General features: G+C 39.0%; 1 protein-coding gene and 1 long non-coding RNA gene across 3 annotated transcripts in view; one reads left to right on the forward strand and one right to left on the reverse strand.

Moving 5' to 3' along the window:
* The window catches only part of BIRC6 (baculoviral IAP repeat containing 6), a 293,548-nt gene that overhangs the window by 214,644 nt on the left and 53,456 nt on the right, over positions 1–25,448 (forward strand).
* Positions 8,093–10,640, reverse strand: LOC135982453 (uncharacterized). 2 transcript variants are annotated; one of them, XR_010599809.1, is made up of 2 exons: positions 9,967–10,640; positions 8,093–8,873 (listed from the first exon to the last, which is right to left on the reverse strand). It is a non-coding gene; the product is annotated as an uncharacterized LOC135982453 (long non-coding RNA). The 2 variants fall into 2 exon arrangements; XR_010599808.1 differs by having other exon boundaries at positions 8,093–8,877; positions 9,967–10,625.

Genomic DNA, 25,448 nt, shown 5'->3' on the forward strand with positions numbered 1-25,448 from the left:
ATGTATCTTAAGTTTTCCTGAGGTTTAAATATGTTCTGGCAGGTTCATTCTAGATTAATTGTCTCTAAAAAAAAATAATAATAATAATAATAATAAAAAAATCTATATGGCAAAAGATCACGTGTTCCTCATAAAAATTAAATTGATAAATAAGCAGATGAAGACCACTTAAATGTCACTTAATCATTTAGAAACCTCACCTTGAAACAGGTCTTTGCAACCCAAGCAGATCACTCAGTGACATCCTGCATCATTTTCTGGGGAGGAGCAAGGTGATCCGGATGTCCTTGAAATTGTAAATTGGACATTTTTCATTAATTTCCCTAATTGCTTTTTTCTCTTTAATACAGAGAAGGAAAAGTCCTTTGTGAACAGGGTGAAGGTATTCAGACATTATTCATAAGGGTCAGAGTTACAATACTACTGAAGCTATTACTCTGAGTGACTTTAATGTACAATTATATTTGTATTCTTAGTGTAGAATTACGCTGGCATTTACAATTAATCTTTTATAAAAGAATATTGAAGGAAACTCATCACTTAAGTGCGTGATGAGATTTTAATATACTTATGTCTTGTTCATGTCTAAATGAGAACATGATGCACATTTACATTTGTATTATGCTATTTTCATTTGATAGGTTTTAAAAAATTTAAGAAAGTTAACAAAACATGTTTTCCTTAATGAGGAATTAGTTATATCTCATATCTCATATTTGTAGTTTCAAGTGAAGTTTTTTACTGTTATTTCATAATTTTTACATATGATCTTTCATCCATGGGGATGGGGAGGGATAGCTCAGTGGTTTGAGCATTGGCCTACTAAACCCAGGGTTCTGAGTTCAATCCTTGAGGGGGCCACTTAAGGATCTGGGGCAAAATCAGTACTTGGTCCTGCTAGTGAAGGCAGGGGGCTGGACTCGATGACCTTTCAAGGTCCCTTCCAGTTCTAGGAGATGGGATATCTCCATTAATTTAATTTTATTTATCCAGAAAGATCATTCCTAATCATTTTTCAAATACAGGAATTACTTCATCTACTGATGAAAAGTAGCCACCTCTGCAATGAAACACAGTTCATTTGTTACATCAGTAGTTCCCAGCAGTGGATGGCAACTAGTTTGAGTCACCATCTAGTTCTTGTGTGAGTCATGATCTGGTTGAGTGTTTTATATTTTGTATTTAAATAGTAAAGGTATTTTATTTGATCTAATGGACCTCTGAGATGTATGAAGAAATAAATAGTACTAGCCAAAATTTTTAGGTAAGGGAAGGCAGAAAGGAGAAGTGATTATCATTTTTAGTCCAAGCAGCTCACAGAGTCTATGTAGAAAAGGTGGGGTAAGGGAACAGAAGATAGAAAGGAAAGGAAAAGAAAATGGGCTGTCTTTTGTTACATATTTATACAGTGCATAGCACAATGGGGCTGAGACAGGAAGGCTCTACCAAAAATTACCACTGTTTAAAAATACTTTTAAAATTAAATTTAGCAGTACTGGTTTCTCTGTGAATTGGTTCTCATACGCAACACAGTAGATCTATCAGTCTGGAGAACTGTAGACTGACTACACCAATCTGAACCCACAAGGTGAAGAGTTTGGGTGCCTCTGTATGTCTTTATAATAAAGGCTGGTAGCTGCATCACAAGCTACAATATTCTGTCTTTGTGTTTACTAGAAGAAGCTGACATAAGGCTGGCTGCTGGGAAGGCTTTGAGACCCTTGCATTTTTCAGGCATCTTTTCCTTTCTGCTTTCTTCCTTACACTTTAGTTTCAGACCCACAGAACTCAGGGATGGAGAAGTTTCTGGTTAGCACTGCTTCTGATGGCATGGCACTACTGTCTTCCTTGGCTTCCTTGGTCCTGAAGAAGAGACTCCTTATGAATGTCTTCTAATAAGAATTCCTTCTCCCCTTGGAGGAGACAGTGTCTTCCTTGTTCTGAGTCTTATTCTGCAGCTGACAATGGGGAAAGTGTTGGTGATCTGAACATAGAAGCTAATTGGCACTAAAACTATCAAGACCTACCCTAAGTTCCTGTGTGGCATTTGGTCTTCACACTTGATTTTAGATATCTGTACACAAATGCAAGGAGTTTGGGGAATAAACAGGAAGGACTGGAAGAATTAGTACATAAGCTAAATCATTATTTAATTGACCTCACAGATTTGGTGGATTAAGTCTCATGACTGGAATATTTGTATAGCAGGGGATATCTTGTTCAGGGGATAAAGGAAGGAGGGATTGCATTCTACATAAAGGATATATATACTTATTCTGCGGTCCAGAAGGAAGTGGGAGGCAGACCAGTTGAGAGTTTCTGAGAGAGAAAAGTGTTAAAAAATAGGGATGATGTTGTGCTGGGAGTCTATTACAGATCACCAAATTGGGAAGAAGTAGATGAGGCATTTCTAAATCAAATTACAGAAATATCCAAAACATAGGACCTGGTAGTAATGGGGGGACTTTGACTACCGAGACACTTGTTGGGGAAAGTTTTATACAGCAAAACATACATCCTAAGAACTTAGTGGAGACTTGATCAGGGATAATTTTTTGTTCCAGAAAGTGGAGGAAGTAACCAGGGAGACAGCTATTTTAGACGTGATTCTGACAAGCAGGGAGGAATAGGTAGTAAATGTGAAGGTGGAAGGCAATTTGGGTGAAAATGATGGATTTCATGAGTCTAAGGAAGGGAAGGAATGAGAGCAGCAGAATAAGGATAATGGACTTCAAAAAAGAAGGCTTTAACAAATTCAGAGAACTAGTAGGTAAGGTCCTATGAGAAGAAAATCTAAGGGAAAATGGAGAGCTGGCAGTTCCGTGAGGAAACAATATTAAAGGCAAAACTGCAAACTGTTCCAATGCAAAGGAAAGATAGGAAGAATAGTCAGAAGCCAATATGGCTCCATCAGTAGCTCTATACTAACATAAAAATCAAATAAGAATCCTCCAAAAAATGGAAACATTGTTACATGCTAAGGAGGAGCACAGAAGAACAGCACAAAATCAGAAAAGCTAAGGCATAAAATGAGTTCCACCTGACAAGGGACATAAAAGTCAATAAGAAGAGGTTCTTTAAATACATTAGGCAAGAAAGAGAGATGAAGGAAAGTGTAGTTCCTATACTTAGTGAGGAAGGAGAACTAATAACTGATGACATCAAGAAAGCTGAGGGGTTTAGTGTCTGTTGCTTCAGTCTTCATTAAAAAGGCTAGTGATGACTAAACACCATTAATACTGACAATCGGGATGGAATGCAATCAAAAATAAGGAAGGAACAGGTTAAAGACTATTTAGGTAGTTTAGATGTATTCAAGTCAACAGGGTCTGGTAAAATTCATCCTGGGGTATTTAAGGCATCAGTTTGTAAGCATCTGGAGGATAATAGGGTTATAAGGAATAGCCAGCATGGATTTGTCAAGAACAAATAATGCCAAAGAAACTTAATTTCCTTCTTTGATAGGATTATTGACTGAGTGGATGGGGGAAGCAGTAGACCAGTTGTATGTTGATTTTTAGTGAGGCTTTTGACAAATCCCAACATGACAGTCTCATAAGCAAACTAGGCAATATGGTCTAGATGAAAGTACTTTGAGGTGGGTGCACAACTGGTTGAAAGATCATACTCAAAAAGTAGTTATCAATGGTTTTCTGTCAAATTGGGGAAGCATATGTAGTAAGGCCCTCACGGGGCCTGTGTCTACTAGTCAATATTTTCATTAATGACTAGGATAATGGAGTAGAGAATATGCTTATGAAATTTGCAGATGACACAAAGCTTGGAGGCATTGCATGCGCTTTAGAGAACAGGTTTTTAAAATACAAAATGACCTTGCAAATTGGAGAATTTCTCTGAATTCAACAAGATTAAATTAAATAAAGACAAATGCAAAGTACTTCAGTTAGGAAGGAAAACTCAAATGCACACCTATATAGGTGGTACTGCTGAAAAGGATCTTGAGGTTATAGTGGACCACAAACTAAATATGCGTCAATGTGATGCATCTGCAAAAAAAACTAAACTTCTTGGGTGTATTAACAGGAGTGTTATATGTAAGACACCGGAGGTAATTGTCTCACTCTACTCTGCACTATTGAGGCCCTAGCTGCAGTACTGTGTCCAATTCTGGGTACCACAATTTAGGAAGGATTGTGGACAAATTGGAAAGAGTCCAGTGGAGATCAATAAAAATAATAAGTTTGGAAAATCTGAACTATAAGGGAAAGTTGAAAAAACTGGGTATGTTTAGACTTGAGAAAAGAAGACTCAGGTGCGACCTGATAAGTCTTCCAACATGTTAAGGGCCATTATAAAGAGGAGTATGATCAATTGTTCTCCATATCCACTGAAGGTAGGACAAGAAGTAATGGGCTTAATCTGTAGGCAGGAAAATTTGTTAGATATTAGGAAACCCTTTTTAACTATAAGGGTAGTTAAGCTCTGAAATAGGCTTCCAAGGGAGGTTGTGGCATCCCCATCACTGGGAGCTTTAAAAAAAAAAAAAAAAGGGGGGGGGGGGCAAACACCTGTCAGGGATGGTCTAGGTCTGCTTGGTCCTGTCATAGTGCAAGAGGCTCAAGATCTCTTCCTGCCTTACATTTCTATTCTATGCTTCATAGATTGAGACTGCCATTTTGAATGCTCTTTTGAATTTCATCAACTAGTCTAGCATCACATCACATTTGCAGATTCATTAAATAGTTGTGAAGTTTCATCCTGCTAAGTCTCCCATTGCAAACTGCTGAAAGCTTAATTTAGTTCTGAAGCAGATAATGGAGCAGCCTTCTAAATGTATAGCTACCCACATCCCTTTTTCTTCATTGTTTAAAGTTGCCTGTCCAAATGAAGTCTCTTCTACTACAGGATTAGTGAGTTAAATGGCCTTGACTCTACCTTCCTCCCCGAGACAAAATAGTACTTTGAACATAGCAGAAAATCTTACCCTATCATTTCACTTAGGACATTACTTTTGTATCTCCAAGAGATTGGATGGCATTGCATCCCTGTTTGCAAATCCATCCAATTCTGCTTAGACAGGACCTAGTACTTCAAGAAATCTGATGCTTTGTTCTTTTCTTTTATTGGCGAGAACAGAGGAATGAAAGCTTCAGACAGCTGTCTGCTGGTGGGTCCAACCTTCTAAGTGTAAAAGAAGGCTTGAAAAATAACTCAAGTCTGAGTATATTCACAATATATCTATCCATACTCTGGCAGAAAGAAAGTGTTTTGTGAAGAGCTCTACAGAGCACCCACCTGGAAATCTCCACATCTTTAGCAAGAAACTACAATGTTAGTGTTGCATCCTCATCTGAAGAGGTCTGCACAGGGATAAAAGCCCCCACCTGGCCCAGGTCAGCTGACTCAGGCTGCGGGGCTAAAAATTGCTATGTATACATTCGGGCTCACGGGATCTCAGGGCTCAGGTTCCAGCCTTAGCCTGAATGTCTACACAGAAGTTTTTTAGCCCTGGAGCCTGAGCCCCAAACATCTGAGTCAGCTGACATGGACAACTTGTGGGGTTTTTATCCTGGAGTAGATGTACCCTGAGTCTCCTTCTGGTCATTAGGCCTTATAAGCTGCTGTTCCCCCTTGATCTTCTATTCTGCTCTTCCTCCATTATGTCTGGTTGATTTGCTTGCTAATTTCCAATAGTCCCCCAGGTTGGTGGATATGCTGTGAGTATAGATGTTTTTCGTAAATATGGCTTCTAATAAAAGGAAATCTCCTCCCCCCCCCACTTCTCCCAGAGTCTGGATTTTTTTTTTTTTGTTTACCCACCCATATACATATATTCATGGGTGCTGGAACTAGCAGTGCTGGGGGTGGGTAGGGGGTGCTGCTGTACCTCCTGGTTTGAAGTAGTAATAACAAACACCAAATACACGGTTTCCATCATCAACACCTCTAGTATAAAAATTGTTCCAGCACCGCTGCATATATTTGATTGTTTAGAATTTAATCATTGGAAACTATCTACTGGAGTTTGTGTATCTATATCTCCAAAACTCTTTGCCTAGTGAACTGCCTCTGTGGTCTCAGATGGGTATGTTGAATACGATAGTTCTCTGGTGTAGTTGATACATTTTGTTTTAAGAAAGTCTATTCTTTAATTCAAAGACTGGGGTCGTTGTCCTACAGTGATAGTACCTTATAACTTAAGGCAGCCAGTGAAAAAAACATTTTGTAAACTGAAACTGCAGTGGGAACTGAGATAGAATGTAATTACCTAAAAGAAAAATTTTACCACGACAGCAGCATTAACATCCTCACTCTTGTAAATGGTGCCATGGGATCTTTACCATAGTTGCTTTCCCAAGGCTATGACCAGACTTATCTGAAATGTAAAAACAGCACAGTGCATCAATGTTGTATTGGTGCACTGGTTCAATAATATTTCAAAGAATAGATTGCTGTTTACTGAATCAAAACAGCGTCCTGCTCCCCCCTGCATTTTACTTTGCATTGTGCAAACACTAAAATATGTCTGAACTATTTCCTTAAGGCAGAGAATGATTAACAAAATTACTGCCTTAATCTTTGATATGAGTATGTGTAATTTTTCCCCAAACTTCACCCAAAGGATAACTTTATAAATAAAGTTAATCAATGCTATAATATGTATATACACGTACAGTATGTAAATACTAGAAATATTCAGAAATATCCCAATCTTTGCTACAGTTTCTTAAATCAACATGAATAGGTTGATATTATTCTTCACATACACATACTTTGTGGATTCCAGTTATTTTTTTACCAAACAGTCTATTACTTCCAATATCTATGGTGATGTCATAAAATGAAATATTTTCTGTGCCATATGGATGACCCCTAAATCTTTTATCTATCTCTGTTATATCCCACCCCCAGTGCAGTCTCATTTCTGATTACTTTTTTGACATCTCTTTATAGATGACCCACTATCAAGCTCAAAATAGTAAAAACCAGAATTTAACATCTTCCATCCCCAATCCTTCTCAAATAAATACCATATAATATCATATGATTTAATATGCTGGAGAAAAGATGCAGAAGCCTTTGCCTAATTCACTGTGGATATAGTGGAGTCCTTACTTTATTTGCTGAACATATTTTATTTCTAAATGGCTTTCATGGGCGCCATTTCTCGCTCACCACAGAGTATAGTACACCACAGTAGATTACCTAAAAGCACTAGATTATCAATTTACAGATAGCCTTGATTAAGGAATGGGATGTAGCAAAACTGCCCCAGAACAGCCCGGGAAAGAAATTGTGCTTGTCACTGTCAGAGGCACAATTATTCCCTTGCCTCCATTTATCCTGGAGGATAGTAATTTTCAGGGGTGTATTTAACAATACTAGGTGATTAGTTTTTATATAAAACAGAAGTGAGATTTTAAAGTTAATTGTGCTGTGTCCCTTGTAGCTTTCACATTTCCTGCCTTGAATGCTTAACCTTGTAACTAATGTTCTCAAGGTAGTTTTCTTTATGGAATAGGAAAATGTGTGTATGTGTACTTATATAAAAACTTTTATATACGTTTGAATTTAGATTTAGAACCAGTCCTCCAAAGACTCTCACATGCGTACCTTTAAACATGTGCAAGTTCCATGGATTTCAGTGGGAGTGGTCACATACTTAAAGTTAAGCATATGTATAGTACTGGGCCTAAATCATAAACAGTACAATAAAATATATGTGGTATAAAAAGTTGAAGATCTTTGTTGGATCCGGGCCTTAGATGGCAAACTCCTCAGGGCAAGGATTAAGTCTTTCTCTGTACAACACAGTGCACATCAGAACTCGGCAATAACCCATTCAATTTGATCTTGAGACTTTAGAGCAAACAGTTTAGAAATCTGTCAGTATCCAGCTAGAAAGAAATGCTCAATTAATTGTTAATTCTGTTCTTTACCCTTGTGTGATAATACTTTTTATTTTATTTTAAACTAAGCATCAATATAAAAATGCCCAAAGTGATTTTGTTCATGTCACACACATTCTCGAAATGACACTGTGGAGGAAAACTCTAGTAATGTGTATTGCTATCATTCGCCTAATAAATCTTAAAAGAAAATACTAAACATTATAACAAAAGTTGCAGAATTTAGTCAATAGTTAAAATTTTATTTATAATTTTACAGTACTTTTAGTATAACAGTGCTTTTTCCCCCCACACTCATTATACATTGGTATAAATCTTAGCATACAATGGTGCTTTAAAAATAAAAACTCTACTTGACTTTTTGTTTTCTGGTCTTACCTATATAGGGGTGTATCATCACAAATCTATAGAAAGCATGAGATTGAAATAAATAAAATATATGTAATCTGCATTCTTCATGAAGACTTCTATGGTGCGATTGTCTTCTGGATTTTAATTTATTTACACTGATTGTGTCCTGAATGTTCATCGGTAGTAAAACAATACTATCTGTATTTCCAGTGTTCGAGTTTCATCCTTCATGAATGAGAAGTTGAATATTGTTGGTCTGCATTTACATAATTTAGTACTCCTAACTGGGCTTACTGATGCATTTCACAGTCATTGATGAAGTACCCTTAGCCAGATACTTTGCTCTGGAATGTGTCTGATAATCTTTTGAGGCAGTGTTTTCTATTGCTTTGCATTTAGAAATCATTCTTGCCATCTCGGGTCTTTGCACTGTATACTGTAAAATTGATGCTGAAAAATGTCATCAAAGTGTAGTGTAGACATACACAAAAACAATCACAAAGAGATTGAGCACTGTTCCAATTATCCCCAGCATGGCTAAAATAGATTCTTCTTTTTCTTCATTCTCCTCTTGCTTTTTTACATCTTCTAGTGTTGTGATGGCAGAGGTCCCCATTTTTTCTGCAGTTCTCTTCACCGATATTCTGACAGCTAGCTAGGAAAAGAAAAAATGATAAATCTAGCCCTTTTGAACAGATAGTTTTGACATTGTCAAAAAAAATTGTGCACTACAGCTGTATACTAAAGATCTTTTGATTTCTTAATGCTCTATTTGTTATATCTGGCTCAGTTTTTGTTTTCTTTGTGTGGCTATATTCATATTTTAAGTAGTAGTTGTTTTGTAGCTGTGGAATTAGGCATGATGTAAAATGGCTCTGGTTTTGTTGTTGCAAGCCAATTTAATGTTTTGTCATAAAAGCTGTTTTCAGTTTGGCCTTAGCCTATTTGCCTTATTCCTTGTGAAATAAAAATTGGACACAAGCAAGTGATGGTCATATAATTGAAAATGACTGAAATAGCATTTGTGATTTCTTAGCTATTGTTGAACATTGAATGTCATGGTACAATAACAACTGAAGATACTCTTATTTGTTTAGTGATTTGTAGTGTAGAAATGTCGTAATATAATTCTGCAGTCTTTATAGCTATGCGTAAAACTAGCATTGCAGGTAAGGCATTTTTTAATCTACTAGCTTTTGGCCAGTGTGCAGTAGTAAATATTTAACAAAAAATGCAGATCTGTCAGTCTTCAGAGATGATATTCTTATTGTACTATGCCCAGAGACCATAATATTTTACATTATCAAAAATAAGAATTTGAGGATTTCTTTTATAAGATAACGTATAATCTTTCCATTTTTTTGTTGCAAAAATAAGGTTGACAGGTAACCCCCACTGTGTAGTTCTGCTTATGTTCTTAATGTATGTGCACACAAGTACCTTCTTCAAGCATTTTTCTAAAAGATTACTTTCCTTTTGGGATTAGGTACCTGGATGCTGTTTATCTGCTATGGTTTAGCATTCCTGATCAGGAATTTCTGCTCTTACTAAAATGTGGATTTAATCTTTCTAGTAGTCCAAATGACCCTTATTTATATACTTAAGATTCAGAATAACATTTTAGAGTATAATTACATTTACCTCTGAAGGTGTTTTTATTTGTTAAAGATAAACACATTGCTTTTGAGAATCAAATTAAATTATCAGCCCATAACATAACGGTAAAAAAGAAAATATTCCTTACCCTACATTGCATCAGGAATAAAATGTCATCAGACATGCTTCTTAGTCCTTGATTCAGTGGCAAACCAACCTTTTATCTTCATGGAGGGCTGCTCTTTTCATTTAAAAAGAGAGAGAGATCCTATACGAACATGAACAATTTTTTGATAAAGAAGTTAAGCTGTGGAAGTGATGGTGTTACAAAATCTTCCAAAAATACTGACTGGCTTTATCTTTCTGAAATCCATTGAAGCTAAACATATTTTCAAACAAACAAAACAAAACCCCTTTCAATATTGACACAAACTGTACATTATAATTTTTTTAAATTTCAGTTTTTCCTTAGATGACATATTTTGTTCACAAGCAAGTAATACATGCCATTTGGGTTTAATTAAAAAAAAAAATTTAGATAAGCTCCTGCTTTTGTTCAGGTGTATGTAGTTTTCTTGACTTTCCCTTCAAAAATGAGCCTTTAATCTGCTCTGCTTCTTGCTAGCCCTCTGAAGATGCTTTTTCACATTGACATGCTAGAACTCCAAATTCAGTAAACTGTGTATTCAATTACACTATGTAATTTTAGTCCAGACTTCAAAAAAGGATGAAAAAAATCTTTTATTGGCAGTAGTGTTCGAACTGTCACACACCTGCACTCAAAGCCTCTGAAAATAATTCCAAGATATTCTTCAGAACGTTGCATAACTTAGCAGCCAGTAAAATCTGAGAAGTGGAAAGACACTGGCTTTGGTTGCATACTGTAGTGAGCTGTGACATTGATTAAACATGCACTTGGCACTTGCTGAATAAAGAAGGAACTACAAACCACCCTTGCAGACAGTGAGTTGCATAACAATGTGATGGCTCTGCTGTTTCATTGTCAGGCCAGGCACATTTTAATCTTGTAACAGTGAAAGTGTGCTGCTATATAGAGGGGAGCAGAGTTTACTGTACTTCAGGGTTTTCTGATGAAGTGCTGCACGCCATAGTGACATTAAGGCATTCAAGCTGAAACAGTGTTTCTGCCTTGTGTGTTTTTATGCTTTGTTAGACAGGCTATTGTTTCAAACAGTAATTACTACTTTTAATGCTCTCCCCTTTTTATTCCCCACCCAAAGAATGCAGTCACAATGTGTATGTCATCAAGACTGTTTAGTGGGGAAATGTTCCTGTTCTCCTTTTATGGGCAGCAATAATTAGAATCCCTGTGTATGAATTAGACCTGTATTAATAGGACTGGGAATTTTTTAGCTTGGAAAAGAGATAACTAAGGGGGATATGATAGAGATCTTTAAAATCATGACTGGTGTGGAGAAAGTAAATAAGGAAGTGTTTATTTAAGAACTAGGGATCATCAAATGAAATGAATAGGCAGCAGGTTTAAAACAAACAAAAGGAAGTATTTATTCACACAATGCACAGTCAACCTGTGGAACTCTTTGGCAGAGGATGTTGTGAAGGCCAAGACTATAACACGGATCAAAAAAGAATTGGATAAATTCATAGAGGATAGGTCCATCAATGGCTGTTAGCCAGGATGGGCAGGGCTGGTGTCCCTACTCCTCCTCCCAGTCCAGGGACAGCGGCAGGTTGTATGTCAGCCTGGCCTCCCTTCGTAGTCGTCCATCAATGGGCCAGGCCTAACAGTCAGCTCCACGATGTCACAGCAGGTGCAGTGGCACTGGGCCCTGTGGCCCCCGACACAGCCCCTGGTGGGGGCTCGCTTGGTGGCCAGAGCCTCAGAAGGACCATCGGCCTCCCTCTCCAGACCTCCGAGGAAGGAGTTGGTGGGATGTATATCCTTGGCACCATGCCCGGGACCAACCAAGTGGTGGACCCTCCAGTGCTGGTGGACACACACAGTACCGTGCTGGCCTCCTCACTCTCCCCGGATGAGTCGATTACGGCCCCTCCTCCCTCTGTCCCGCAGGAGGACTTTAGGGCCCATCAAGAGCTCTTAAGAAGGGTGGCATCAAGCCTCCACCTCCAAGCAGAGGAGTTGGAGGAGCCCTCAGACTCCCTGTTTAATGTACAGTCCTCCTAGCACCGGGCAGGGTGGCCTTACCTCTCCATGAAGGGGTGGCAAAAATTTCAAATGCCCTGTGGCAAACCCCGGCCTCATTGGCCCCCGTCTCTAAGAGAGCGGAACGCAAGTATTTTGTACCCACCAAAGGGCATGAATACTTATACACCCACCCTGCTCCTAACTCCCTGGTGGTTGAGTGGGTCAACCACAGGGAACAGCAGGGCCAACCAGCTCCTACCCCGAAAAATAAAGATTCAAGGAGGCTGGACTCATTTGGAAGAAAAATGTATTCGTCCTCGAGCTTCCAGTTACGGGTGGCGAACCACCAGTCTCTCCTGGGCCAGTATGAATTAAATCTGTGGGGCTCCCTGCCCAAGTTTGAGGACTCCCTCCAGGAGCACGACAGGAAAGAGTTCAAAGCGCTGGTGGAGGAGGGCACAGCGGCTGCCAGGGCAACCCGGCTGCCAGCTTTGGATGCAGCAGACACAGTGGTGTCCATGAGAAGGGTGTCATGGCTCCTGCTCTCCGGGCTGTCCAGTGAGGCGCAGACCTCCCTGCAGGACCTCCCATTTGACGGCAAAGCTCTGTTTGCGGAACAAATGGATACAAAACTGCATGGCCTGAAAGACTCCTGCACGACTCTCCAGACTCTGGGTCTCTATGTTCTGGCTCCGGCTAAACCTAAATTCAAGCAGCAGCAGATTCCCGCTCAGGCCACCCAGTCAAAATATGAGACCGCTTATAAGAAGTCGCAGGACTATAAGAGGCGCCCACAGAGGCAGTCTCAGCCTGCCCTCCAGCCTGGGTCCTCCAAGAACAAGCAAGTGAGAAAAAGGTGGTTTTAATGGGATGCCCGGGGGATCCACCCTCAATAAAGCTTCCTTTCTCCAATTGGTTGTGCTTTCCTCCCAAAGTGGTCATGTCTGACCTCTGACCGATGGGTCCTCCACACCATCTCCAGGGGCTATATCCTCCAGTTTACTTCCTCTCCACCCAACCACCCCCTGCCTTTTCTCTTGTGTGTGGCTGCCCAGGCACGCACCTTAGAAGGAACTATCTGCGAACCACCTGAATGGAGCTCACAGACCACTAGTGGGCCACAGTTTGAGAGCCTCTGGACTAGTAGAATAATTCCTTAGTATGTTTGTAACCAGGTACAAGCTCTCTCAGCAGTTCTTACATTTTAGCATTTGTGCTGAAACTGAGCCTCAGTGTCTTCGTGAATTCTGAAATGTGACTGGAAAGAGGAACAATGTAAATTGAATTTGGAGAGACTTGGATTTATACGTTTACATTGGTTGGCATTTAGAACAAGAGAAAACACGTTATGACATTTTTATATGTAATAATGACAGTGAATTTGGGAATGTTTTGTAGGGAACAAGAATAAAAGTCACAATTTGGGAGTGCACAAGTTATGCAGGTATCCAAAAAAGTCCTAATTCTTCTGTTTTTTCCATATAAACAAAGTTAAAAGCCTCTAAGTAAAACTTTGACAATTCAACAGGGGTTGATCCCCAGAGCCTTGCAAATCTTGATTATAGATCAACATTAGTAGTGTATGGGAGTGGACCTTAGGCAGCACAAATGCATATAGGTTGTCATTTAAAGGTATTCATATTTCAAGATTGAGATGCAGGTGTGTCTACTAAAGACAACACTTGTATGAAATCAAAGATTTATCACATTGAATGATATTCCACCTGATATGTGCAGTATATAAAAGTGCTTTGAAATAGTTAACTGTTCCGTCATACATTCTCAATATTTAAAGAAATGAGACGCAAACTATGTCAAGTAATAGGAGCTTCTTTCTGACAGCTGCTTATGGGTCAACTGTAGAAGTATAAGTAAAGGTTTGGTTTTAGATAAAGGTATACAATAAAAACATTGCATATCCTATACAATGTCATAAGACAGTCTGATTGAATAATGTTTAGTTCCTGAACTTTGATTCCACAAGGAGAGTAAATGCTTTAGAAAAGTTGCAAGTTAAAAGGCAGCATGTAAAGATGAGGTTTGAGAGGGGAAATGGAGGGGAAAAGGTTAAAGAACTGGGTAGATCTTTAAAATATATTTAGGACAAAATATATAAGGAAATTCTGAAAATTTCATGTCTTGTGTCCTAAAAGGCTGTTTTCACCTGTATTTGTTTTGCATTTTCCCTAGAATGCAATGAACTGCTTGAATTAAATTGGCAAATTCAACATTAGATAATGAGCAAAATATATTCTTCTATATTAAAGCAGACATCCTGCTTTAAAGGGACAGTCCCATATTTAAGCCCTCTTGCAGGTGTCCTGACTTTTTCTTTAAAACTGGCAAATTGTCCTGTATTTTCTGTCCCTAAGCCATCAGTACTGGTAGGTCCTGCTGCTGGCCAGATCCCTGCTCGCCAGTGGCCGAGAATATGGTTGGGTGTGCGAAGCTGATGGCGGGGCGAAGATGCAGCCCCCGCTGCGTGCTGCCTCTCGGCCAGCAGGGCCCTGCCCCCTTTTCCGTTTCCAGCCGTCACTGACTGCACGCTGCAAGCTGTGGAGGGTGGTGAGTGCGGGCAGGCAGGCACCAGGCAGCGGCCAGTTACGTTTTGCCTCTGTTGCCCACCTGTCAACCCTTTACGTGCTTCCCCTCTCTGTTCTCTCCCTGCTTTGCCCCTTTGCCCCCACACAGCCCTGCTGCTCCTCCATATCCCCAACAGCGGATTTGGCAAACTCTTACATTATGTGGCATGAGTGACACATTTTATATTTTCTTGAAAAAATATTGATTTATATTCTATTCCAGGGGTCAGCAACCTATGGCACGCCTGCCGATTTACTGTGGCACACTGCTGCCGGCCGCCAGCCCCGCTCAGACCGCTGCCGGCCTGGATGGACGGAACCCTGGGTTGGCAGCGGGCTGAGCAGGTCCACTGGCCGAGACCCCAGCTGGCAGGGGCCGGCAGACGGAACCGCAGGCTTGCAGTGGGCTGAGTTGCTCAGCCCGCTGCCAGTCTGGGGTTCCATCTGCTGGCCCCTGTGAATGTAAAATGTATTACTGGCATGTGAAACAAATTACCACAAATCAATGAAGATTTGGCACACCACTTCTGAAAGGTTGCCGACCCCTGTTCTAGTCTATCAAGTTCTTCTCGTGCTCTTCACCATCATATCTGAACGCATTAATAAATAAATAATGCGAGTAAATAAATTAAGTGATGTGAGTATTACCTGTTATGGACGGTGTCTTCTCTATTCCCCTCCGCCCCTTGGACGGAAGAGGAACTAACTATGAATTTGTGTAATGAGGCATGGTGTTCTTTTATTTCACGATGCATAGTTTAATGAGTGAATTTCACTCTTGAAATAGCCCTGAGAGAGTTTTCCTCTGCACTGGTAAGCTTTACCTTTGCAGCAGACAATTATATTGTTCCAGAAGAGCAGAGTTCACCACTCCAGTCTTAATCTTATATTTCCGGTTCATCTTAAATACTCCATGCCCAGAGCATTAAGAGCCTTCAAAGTGAGGACTGAGGATATGTCTACACGCAATTAATAACCCATGGCCGGCCCATGCCAGCTGATTTGGGTTCACGGGGCTTGGGCTAAGGGGCTGCTTAATTGCATTGTAGACATTCAGACTCAGGCTCCAGCCCAAACTTTGTGACCCTCTTATCCCCAAAGGGTCCTAGAGCCCAGGCTCCAGTCCTAGCCCAAATGTCAACACTGTAGTTAAACAGCCCCTTAGCCCGAGCCCTAGTCAGCTTGCATGGGCCAGCTGCAAGTTTTTAATTGCAGTATAAGCATACCCTGACATCCTGAATTTGATGCAACTTTCTACGCAAAGCCAATGTATCATGTGGAGGACCGATTTGGTGGTGTTGTGAATATTCAAACTGCGAAGATGACCTGCTGCTGCTGCATTTTGTAGCAGCAGTTTCCTGAAGACTGTAGCTTTCATGCCTTTATAGGTTTTCAACTAAGGGCTAAGGAAGCTCTTACTAGAGTCCTCCTGCAAAATGAGACTTAATATTTCTGATATCTAAGGTTAAAAAAAAAAATCAGGATCCTTAAATCCCACCATTAAAATATATATATTTATATCTTTAGCAGCCTTAATTACATCATAAAGGCACAAGCAAATTACAATGATTCTTTTTCTTCCGTGACGCACCTTAAAGCCTCCATGGGGCCCCCACCAGTCAAAGATCAACTGAATGGTACTTGTTCTTTCCAGTTTGTCGTCTTCAATATCCACCTGCCAAAAATCTTTTTGTTACTCACTTCGGACCGCCTATTCCCTTTTGCAGTATGGATCTAATCAAGCCTAACTCTTCAAAGGCTGTCTTCAGGGAGAAGTTCCTGGCAGGCTTAGATACTTTGCGCTCATATACCTGCATGTCTTATGTAAAAATACAACTGAGCTGCTGGGGCAACTTCCTTCCTTCCACAGAAGACTGAGAAGTATTACATATAAGCTTTGAGGAAAAACATGCCCGATGCTGTTCTGCAGCTGGGTGTGCAGAAACTAATACATCATACATGAGCTGCACCTAACTTTCATTTGATTTTTCCAGCCAGTTTCTCATTAAGAAGTCAGAGGTGCAGGCTGCTGTCCTCAAAATGGATTTGGCTCTAGCTCATTGTTCCAGGAAATCCTTTCTTCTAATAAAGACTAATGCCATCCTCAGGGAAGCCCCTTTGGGTATGTTTACACAGCAAAGAAAAACCCACAGCTGTCCTGTGCCTGCTAACTTGGGCTCTCAGAGCTCAGGCTGCAGGGCTGTTTCATTGCTGTGTAGACTCCTGGGCTCCCATTGGAGCCCCAAGATCTGGGACCCTCCCACCCCGCAGGGTCCTAGAACCCAGATACCAGTCCAAGCCTGGAAGTTTACACAGCAATGAAACAGTCTGCATCCCGAACCTTGCAAGCCTTAGTCAGCTGGTGTGGGCCACTCTTGGGTTTTTCTTTGCTGTGTAGACATACACTGATCTCAGGGTATAGATAATTTTTTTAAGAGATCCGTGGTACCAGTTGCTAAAGTAAGGTGTGGTACAGAGGAGCACAGTTGCTCTTCCACTGCTGAAGACAGAGAAAAGAGAGTGCATGCTTCCCATTCTGTTGCATGGCTTTCCCTTCCCCTTGGCTAGTGAGGTAAGGGGAATCAGAAGTGACAGATGGAGCTTTGTAACTAGCTGAGGTTTACTATGCATAATACATGAGCTCTGTTACTCTGAATTTTTAGTGAAGAACCTATGAGTGATATAGATTATCCAAGTCATGATATAAACTGGTCTAAATTTGTTCATTTCTTTAAAGGCTGTTCTTTATATCAATGGAGTTTGCTTTTATTCTGAAGTATCCGCAAGCAAAGTTGAAAGCTCTAGTGTGGGATTTGCATGACTTCTATCTTTTGAAATAGAGATTTGTCTTATTTACTAGTGATTTTGTTTTTGTTTGTTTGTTACATCAAAATAAAATTAGGGTAAGATCCACCTGCCTTTCAAGTACTATAGAGAATGGAAACTAATTTATTCCAATTAAAATTAGTTGTTAGTTTGAAGTTTCAATGCATTCTTTTTGCAACCTATTTCAAACTTGCTGCATTACCAGTTAAATCCCAAGCTTAATTTTAGATCATGTTCCTGAATTTTAGAACTCACTAATAAAAACAAATTTATTCCCAATGTATTGTGGTAAGGTGATCATTCTTGAAAATTAAAGAATTTTGCTCTACCTTAGTCTGCCATCTGAAGGTGTATATTTTGGAGCATTTTTTATGGTTATTTTACAATATGCATTTTTATTGTTTCCAAGTTGTAACTGCAGTTTCCTTCTGCAATATGAACTATTTTTAGAATATTGCTGATGCTCTTTGCAGAAAGATTAGTTGAACAATCTAGCAATAGGCAGTAGAATGTAAATATGTTCTTTTGATTAAATTTATTATAGCATGAATGTACATAAGGATAAATGGCATAAAATTAAAGCTAGAACTTTCATTGTGAGTATTTCTTATTACCCTAACTCTGTTGAAAATTAGAGATATGGAAAAATAAGGAAAAGATTTCTGGGGATAGCTTCCTGAAGCAGTTTGTTGGCTGACCAGTAATGTCTTAAACTATATAGGGTTTAGACTAGAACAATGACCAACTTCGATACATTAGACCGTTGTTTTAATATCTAGATCTTAGTGATCACAGCATTAAAGCTGAGGAGATTATGTTGTGTGCATAAGTAGTGGCACAAAAATATAATTTTTTTTTATTATGACGCACCAGTAGCCTCATCTGACTTCACATCCAAACTTAACTTTGCCCACTAAAATTTGCAAAAATATATTAAAAAGTTCAGTTTGTTCTTTTTAATAGATAAAAGCTATAACCATTCCTTATCAGATTTTGTTAGATAAAGTCTCCTATATATTTCTGAAGTATATGCTATGGGAACTGCAGGTTTTCATCATCTTTTAGGTTTTCTTAATCGAAAATGTTAGTGGCAGATTCATGTGCTGAAAGGGGCAAAACTTGACTGAGGACATTTGCAAGGTGTCTGTCTGGTCCTTCTTTCTCCTCCTCTACAAAACATTATATAGGGTGTTCTTTCTCCTCTGCCAATACTCCCTTGAGCATTCAAGATGAAATTTTTAAAGTAGCTGAAGAAAATTGGGTGCCCAGCACCCATTGACATTCAGGAGAGTTGTGCACCTAAGCTCCTTAAAAATACCAACCTAACTTCTCAGAGCAATGGTATCTTCCTACTTTCTGTACTGTTGTTGGTGGAAGTGATTGTAGTCCAGAACTCATCAGGTTGAACTGGTGGCTTATAAATGTATTTTGTATTCTTTGATCCACCAATCTGGAATATCCCTTTGAGAGCTTTCAGCAGAAGAAAAGAACTGAAAAATCCAGATATTGTGTAAATATTTTATTTACTTTGGGCTGTCAGGCTTATCATGCTGTCTGAAGTGGCTCACAACTGAGTGTGACAATCTCAGGTCAGGCAGTCAGAAAATAAGGCAGACACCCCAAACTGGTGGTGGTATTCTATAATTAACTTTCACCAAGCCAGTAACAAATGTGCACTCCTGGATCACTATGCCAGTCTTACCATGGAGTCACAGTCTCCTTAGACCATTGGTGCCCACATTTTCCAGTCACCCCCCCCCCTTTACCAGTAATGGAATCTATCCATGCCACACATTCTCCCCCCCATTACTGCACATTTGGCTCAGCTGAGAAGCTTGGGCTGAAACTGATGCTGGGGGCTGAACTGGGGATGGGGGAGGAGCTAGGGCTAGAGGCAGAGCTGGCCTAGGGGCGAAGTGGAGCTGTGGTTGGATCTGGGCCAGGGGCAGAGTAGAGCTGGGGCTGGGGCCGGAGCTGGGGTTGAGGGAGGAGCGAAGGCGGGCTGGGTGGCATTCCTTCCCTCCCCCCTGTGGGGGCTGGCCTGAGCCCTGCTGCGCACCCCTCCCACCCCAATGTTCCTCCTCTGTTAAAGATTAATACAAATATATTGCACATACGTTTTATACTAGTAGATTTAGATGCAAGTTTATGGTTGCTTTCTTGATTGCAGTAGAAATATCATTTGAGTATGGTCTTGTGCTTCAATTACTTTTTTATAATAACTCCTCAATAAACAATTTAAAATATTTTTCATTATCTGATATTAGCATCCATTTGAGATTTTCTTAAATATAGTCGGGGCCTCGTACTCAGCACAGTGGGATCAAATTCTGCAGCCGTGTTAATTTATTGTAGCACTATGAAATACCCTTCATTCCAATCTCTTCTACACCCAAATGCACAGAATTGATGTAGAATTCATCAATAATTATATTCATTAATGAATATTACTGATGGATTTTTACCTGTATTATCTAGATGTCCAGTCTGTATGTTCTTCAGCAGTTATCAATGTATCTGGGCAGTCCAGCTCAGAATACCTTTCCCCTGCCTGGTATGTGCCAGGGAAGTAGTAGGGAGAGTGTAATGAGCGTCTCAGCTCCCCAAGCCTCACTTACTACTGTATTCTCTAGGCAGCCTAGTTGGTCCACCTGCCTTTTTGTTTCACTTACCCCATCGTGCTTGGTTTTATAGAACAATGAAGGGAACATGCACAATAATTCAATTAATTCCCCCTCATGGGGAAAAGTGCAGCGTAAGAGGCAATTTCAGGCAGATACCAGCAGGTCAGGGGAAAGAAACAAACAGGCACACGGCTGCAGCAAAACAACACATTCTGTAGCAAAAACAATTAATTTTGTGGTACTTTAGAAAAATGTCAAATTCCATGGCAGCACAATCATTGAGTTCACAGGGCTCCTAGTGAGATGACTGAGGCAGTTCACTCCTCTCAGACCCACTGTTTCTTTGTAGACATTTGCGGGCATCAGTTTACACTCAGTTACACTCAGTTAACATTTTCAAGGTTATCTTTACAAGCGTAAAAACTAGAAATTTAAATGGTTTCCTAAACAAAAGCCAAGATTACTTTTCCAGACTTCCCCGAAAAATCCTACCATAGGCTGTGATGTGACATGGGATTGGTTTTACTTTTGGGAAAGTTAGGCAGGTGTTGGAAATTGGGGTTTATTATAAGATATTAACTTTAATCTAAGATACTGATAATGTTGATATATTGTCCAATCCTGAAATTGAAAATGCTCAAAATAAGAGTCTCAGAAATTATTCACTTAAAAATGCATGACTATCCCTTGTTATCAGAAGAGGAGTACTCTGGTAGTTTTCTAAGCTCAAGCCTTGTGTCACTGAAAGCATGAGTTCCTACCTACACCACATAATGGAAAATTAATGTTGCAAGTGTATTGTAGTCTACATTTTTCATATACCACAACTTAAGATGTTCGGAGCCTTCAGACATCAAATACAAAAGCTGATTATCTATTTTTCATAAATGTCCTTGTTTTCATTTAAGCGTCTACTCTAATGGCTTAAAATTCTAATATACCACTACAGGTAGCTTTTTAGTGCCTTTTTATTAATCCAACACCATATAGATTTAAACTGAAAAAAACCCTATATTTTTGTCAGTATATTTTCTAAAACCTAAGAAGTGTAATAGCAGCAGCATTTTGTCAAGTACTCAAGGGGCCATTTGAGAGCCATTTATTCTAATTCTGAGCACAACAGTCTTTTCTGATGCATTTTATTTTAATATTCAAAACGGTACTGCGAGAGCACTCATGTTCCTTTTGATAAGGAAAAACCGAAAAATCAGCCTAACTATAAAGACTAAGGTATGCCAGCATTTTATATCACTTTTGCTTAAGGCTAAATGCTTTTCCTACAGGCTTTTGAATGTAAAGTGTTCTTTGGGTGAACATTGTCCTCAAAACTTAACAGAATTTAGTGTGTTAATTAGGCATATTATAAAGGAGGCTTGCCTCAGGTTGTTTCTGAAATAGAAAATCAAAAATCTGTAGAGCGTGGAGTATTTGGAACTGACACTATAGCCTGCAGCATGAACTGTATTCATAGATCATATGTTTGGAAAGGTGCAGTAAATTTGTTGGTCTGGGGAAAGCCTGCAGCTGTAAGTTATTTAGAAACAGTGGGAACAAAAGCTCGGCCCTTTAGGAAACTCTCTAAGCCATTAAATGTTTGGCTGTGTATGGCAACAAGAACGGGTTTAAAGATTTTAATTAGAAACAGATAAAACTGTGTAATATTTTGTTCTGTTTTTCTCCTTGTAACAGTGCTGCGCTTAGCTATTCTAAAACTCTTCCGAGTGCTAATGAGATTCTTGAAATTGTTCTGAACTTTAGTACCCTTATGGTTTCAGGCTTGTGAACAGTATTATGCCATGGCATCAGAATTAGAAGTCCTCAATAATTACTAAGTTTATTACATATTCTATAGATACCAAAAAATGCTATAAAAATTGATTTTGAGAGAGCTTTTAAGATCTATTTTACAATGATCTGGTGGTAAAACCACTAGGAAGTGTGTTCATATTGCAGTAGTGATATGGTAAACATTGAACTTGAGCTGTTTAATAAACAAAAGGATAGTGAGGATATATTACATTTTAATGCTTGAAGTTTTACTGTCTCATTGATGAAACCTGCACAGTGCCTTTTCCCCCCCGAAATGAATACTTTTGTATTAACAAAAATTAATATCCTTACATCTTTAAACTAATTCTTGACATACAGTTGTTGAGCTGGATTTGCTGCAGTAAATCTTAAGAAAGTGTGTGTGTGTGTGTGTGGTTGTATTGGTTTTTCTGAGGTCAGTTGAAGATTGTTTTATGGTAGCCTCAAAAGGCCCCAGTCAGGATGGGGGTGGAGGGCTATTGTGCTACCTGTTCTACATACACAAACAAAAACATAGTCCTTCCAAGAATTTAAGACAAGATGTAAAAAAAAAGTTAGTGAACAACTTGATAAAATTACTGAGCAATGGGTGCACAACTAGTTGAAAGACTGTACTCAGAGAGTAATCATCAATAGATTTCTGTCAGACTGGAAGGATGTATCTGGAGGGGGTCACACAGATTTGTCCTGGATCCAGTACTATTCAATATTTTCATTAATAACGTGGATAATGGAGTGGAGAGAGTACTTACAAAATTTGGGGATGACACCAAGCGTGGGAGGATTTCCAAACACTTTGGAGGACAGTTTTAGAATTAAAACTCGATAAACTGGAAAACTGGTCTGAAATCAGCCAGAGGAAATTCAATATAGATGAGCAAAGTACTTCACTTAAAAAGGAAAAAAATCAAATGCACAACAAAATGGGGAATAACTGTTTAGATGGTAGTACTGCTTGAAGAGGATCTGGGGGTTATAGTGGATTGCAAATTGAATGAATATACACTGATGCAGTTGCAAGACAAGGGTAATATAATTCTGGAGTGTATTAACAGCAGTGTTGTATGTAAGACATGGGAGGTAACTGTCGCAGTCTACTTGGCATTGGAGAGGCCTCAGTTGGAGTACTGTATCCAGTTCTGGGCACCACACTTCAAGAAAGGTGTGGACATATTGGAGAGAGTTCAGAGGAAAGCAACAAAAAATATTAAAGTGTTAGCAAACCTGACCTATAAGAAAAGATTGGGGGGAGGGGGGAGACTGGGCATATTTAGTCTTCAGAAAAGATGACTTGGCATGGGATGGAGGATCTTGATAAAAGTCTTAGAATGTGTTAAGTGCTGTTATAAAGGGGACTGTGTTCAATTATTCCTTGTGTCCACCAAAGATAGGACAAGAAGTAATGGTCTTAATCTGCGGCAAGGGAGATTTAGGTTACATATTAGGAAAAACTTTCTAACTTCTGTTCATCGTTTGTTATACAAAAGCAAGGAGAATTAAAATTGAGATGTGGCAAATTTAAAATGGATAAAAGGAAATGTTTTTTCACATAATGCACAATTAGCCTGTGAAATTCATTGCCACAAGATATCATTGGGATCAAGAGATTAACAGGATTCAGAAAAAGATTGGACACTTATGGATAATAAGAAAACCCAGAGTTGATATAAAAGATTTTTTTTAAAACAAAGTTTCAGAAGTTATTTAAATGTCATGAGTTAGTACGTAAGCCAGTTTGTTAATTTTCAGGGAATTGTGGGCCGTTTCCTCCATAAATGCCTCCTGAGGATTTCTTGAAGCTTCCTCTGAAGTAGTTGTGATTAGCCACCGCCATCGACAAGATATTGGACTAGTTGGTATGGGTCTGATTTAGTATGGCAGTTCAGTGTCCGTATCAGTACAGCTGCCTCCATACTAGTGTGTTACACTGATTTAACTGTCATGTTAAAAATCTAGTTAAATTGGTACAAAAATGGTATGTAAACAGACTTTTTGTGACGGAGCATAGTGAACATTGCAAGGGCTCTGCAAGAAACCCTTGGCTTACTGCATATGTCATAATGTAACAGCTGCACAGCTTCTAAAGTTCGCAGGAGAGAGGCTCCCTTCTGTGTACCTCAAGGTTTGCAAGATAGAGCTTTCCTTGGGGTCTTGCAACATAGTTTCAGATTTAATATTCCATCCTTTCTCTTGACATTTTCTTCTTAACTTGTTTTTAGGTGTGAATATTTTGGAATTGGTATTACTGCAGCATATTTATTGTTTGTTTGCATATGCACTCTATGTGCAGTATTTTTAAAATACATTACCACTGAAAAGTAAAATATAAGTCATGTATTACCATCCTTATCTAATTAAGCTGCACTCAGAATGTTAAATGATTTGTAAAAATAATTTTGTGCTGCTCAATATTATCTATTTAGTGGGTCATTAGGCCTGTCTGTTCTTGGTTTGAGTATCTTAGAATATGAAAGGAAATCAAAAGAATCATTAGATTATTGAGCTTGGGTCATATTATTCCTTAATATCATTTAAAGTGATGTTTTTATTCTAAGAAACTGCTTGCCATTAATATATTTTTCACAGGTCTTTGAATTTAAGTTACTATCATATATGCGTTGTTTTGGATCTACTTAGAAAAATGCAAATTAGGTGTGTTGCAAGTCCATAAATGAGTTCTAAATTATGCAGGCTATCCAATTTTTTAATCAACTCTTGGTATCCAGGGACTGTTAACCAGGATCCAAATTTTTAAATGTGACTTGTAATTTTGAGTGCATTAATTTTTGATTGTTCTGCTTTAGACCACTTTAAAAGGGCCAAATTTTCAGCGTGCATGCTTAGTGCTTTCTAAAAATCAAGCCTTGGTCTCAAAATGGGCCCCCAGAATTGGAGAGAGAGATAATCACTAGTCAGTTCTGAAACTCGTGGTCTATAAAGAGTCTCTGCTGACAGTAATCTTCCTATCAGAATTATTTTTAATTGCTAATATTTCAGCAATGGAATAAAAACAATTTGAATAGTGTTGATTCAGGATAAAAGCTCAAAGTTTATATTGTACAGATGTGAAAAAAGACTGAGACATTATGCCACTGCAGTTATGGTAACCGTTTCCAAGAATTATGGTATATTTATCTACCAGCTATGCCTTTCATTCTCAGCAGATGTGACGTCAGTTGTTTGTTATATATTATTAAAGATTATACGTTTTTTCTCTTTCTAAAATGCGACACACTTTAGAGAGCGCCAAATGTCAGTAAAAGTAATAATCATGCTGTTTGTATAAATAAATAACACACCTTGCATGAAGGCTTGGACTTATTGCAGTAGTGTTTAAAACAACTGGAGACTGCTCACTGGTGCAGACATTTGTAATTATTTAATTTCAGATTTTGACTACCTGGTTAATAACCAACAATTCTGGATAATGAATAACATTAGTATCATTCCCTATTAAGGTAGATACTTTCAGTATGCCGTTTTCATTTTCTTAAAAGGAATGCTTTGTGTTTGTTTAATTATTTGCATGCGTGTACATGCACCTATCCATGTGCTTGAGGTGCCCTTGACATACTTTTAAAATATTCACCTCAGAAAGAGCGCTCCAACATAATTGAGAGGCAGTATTATCCCTCAAGTTGTAGTACTCATTTGTATGAAA

This window comes from Chrysemys picta, chromosome 3, assembly GCF_011386835.1.
Source record: "Chrysemys picta bellii isolate R12L10 chromosome 3, ASM1138683v2, whole genome shotgun sequence".
NCBI lineage: Eukaryota > Metazoa > Chordata > Testudines > Emydidae > Chrysemys > Chrysemys picta.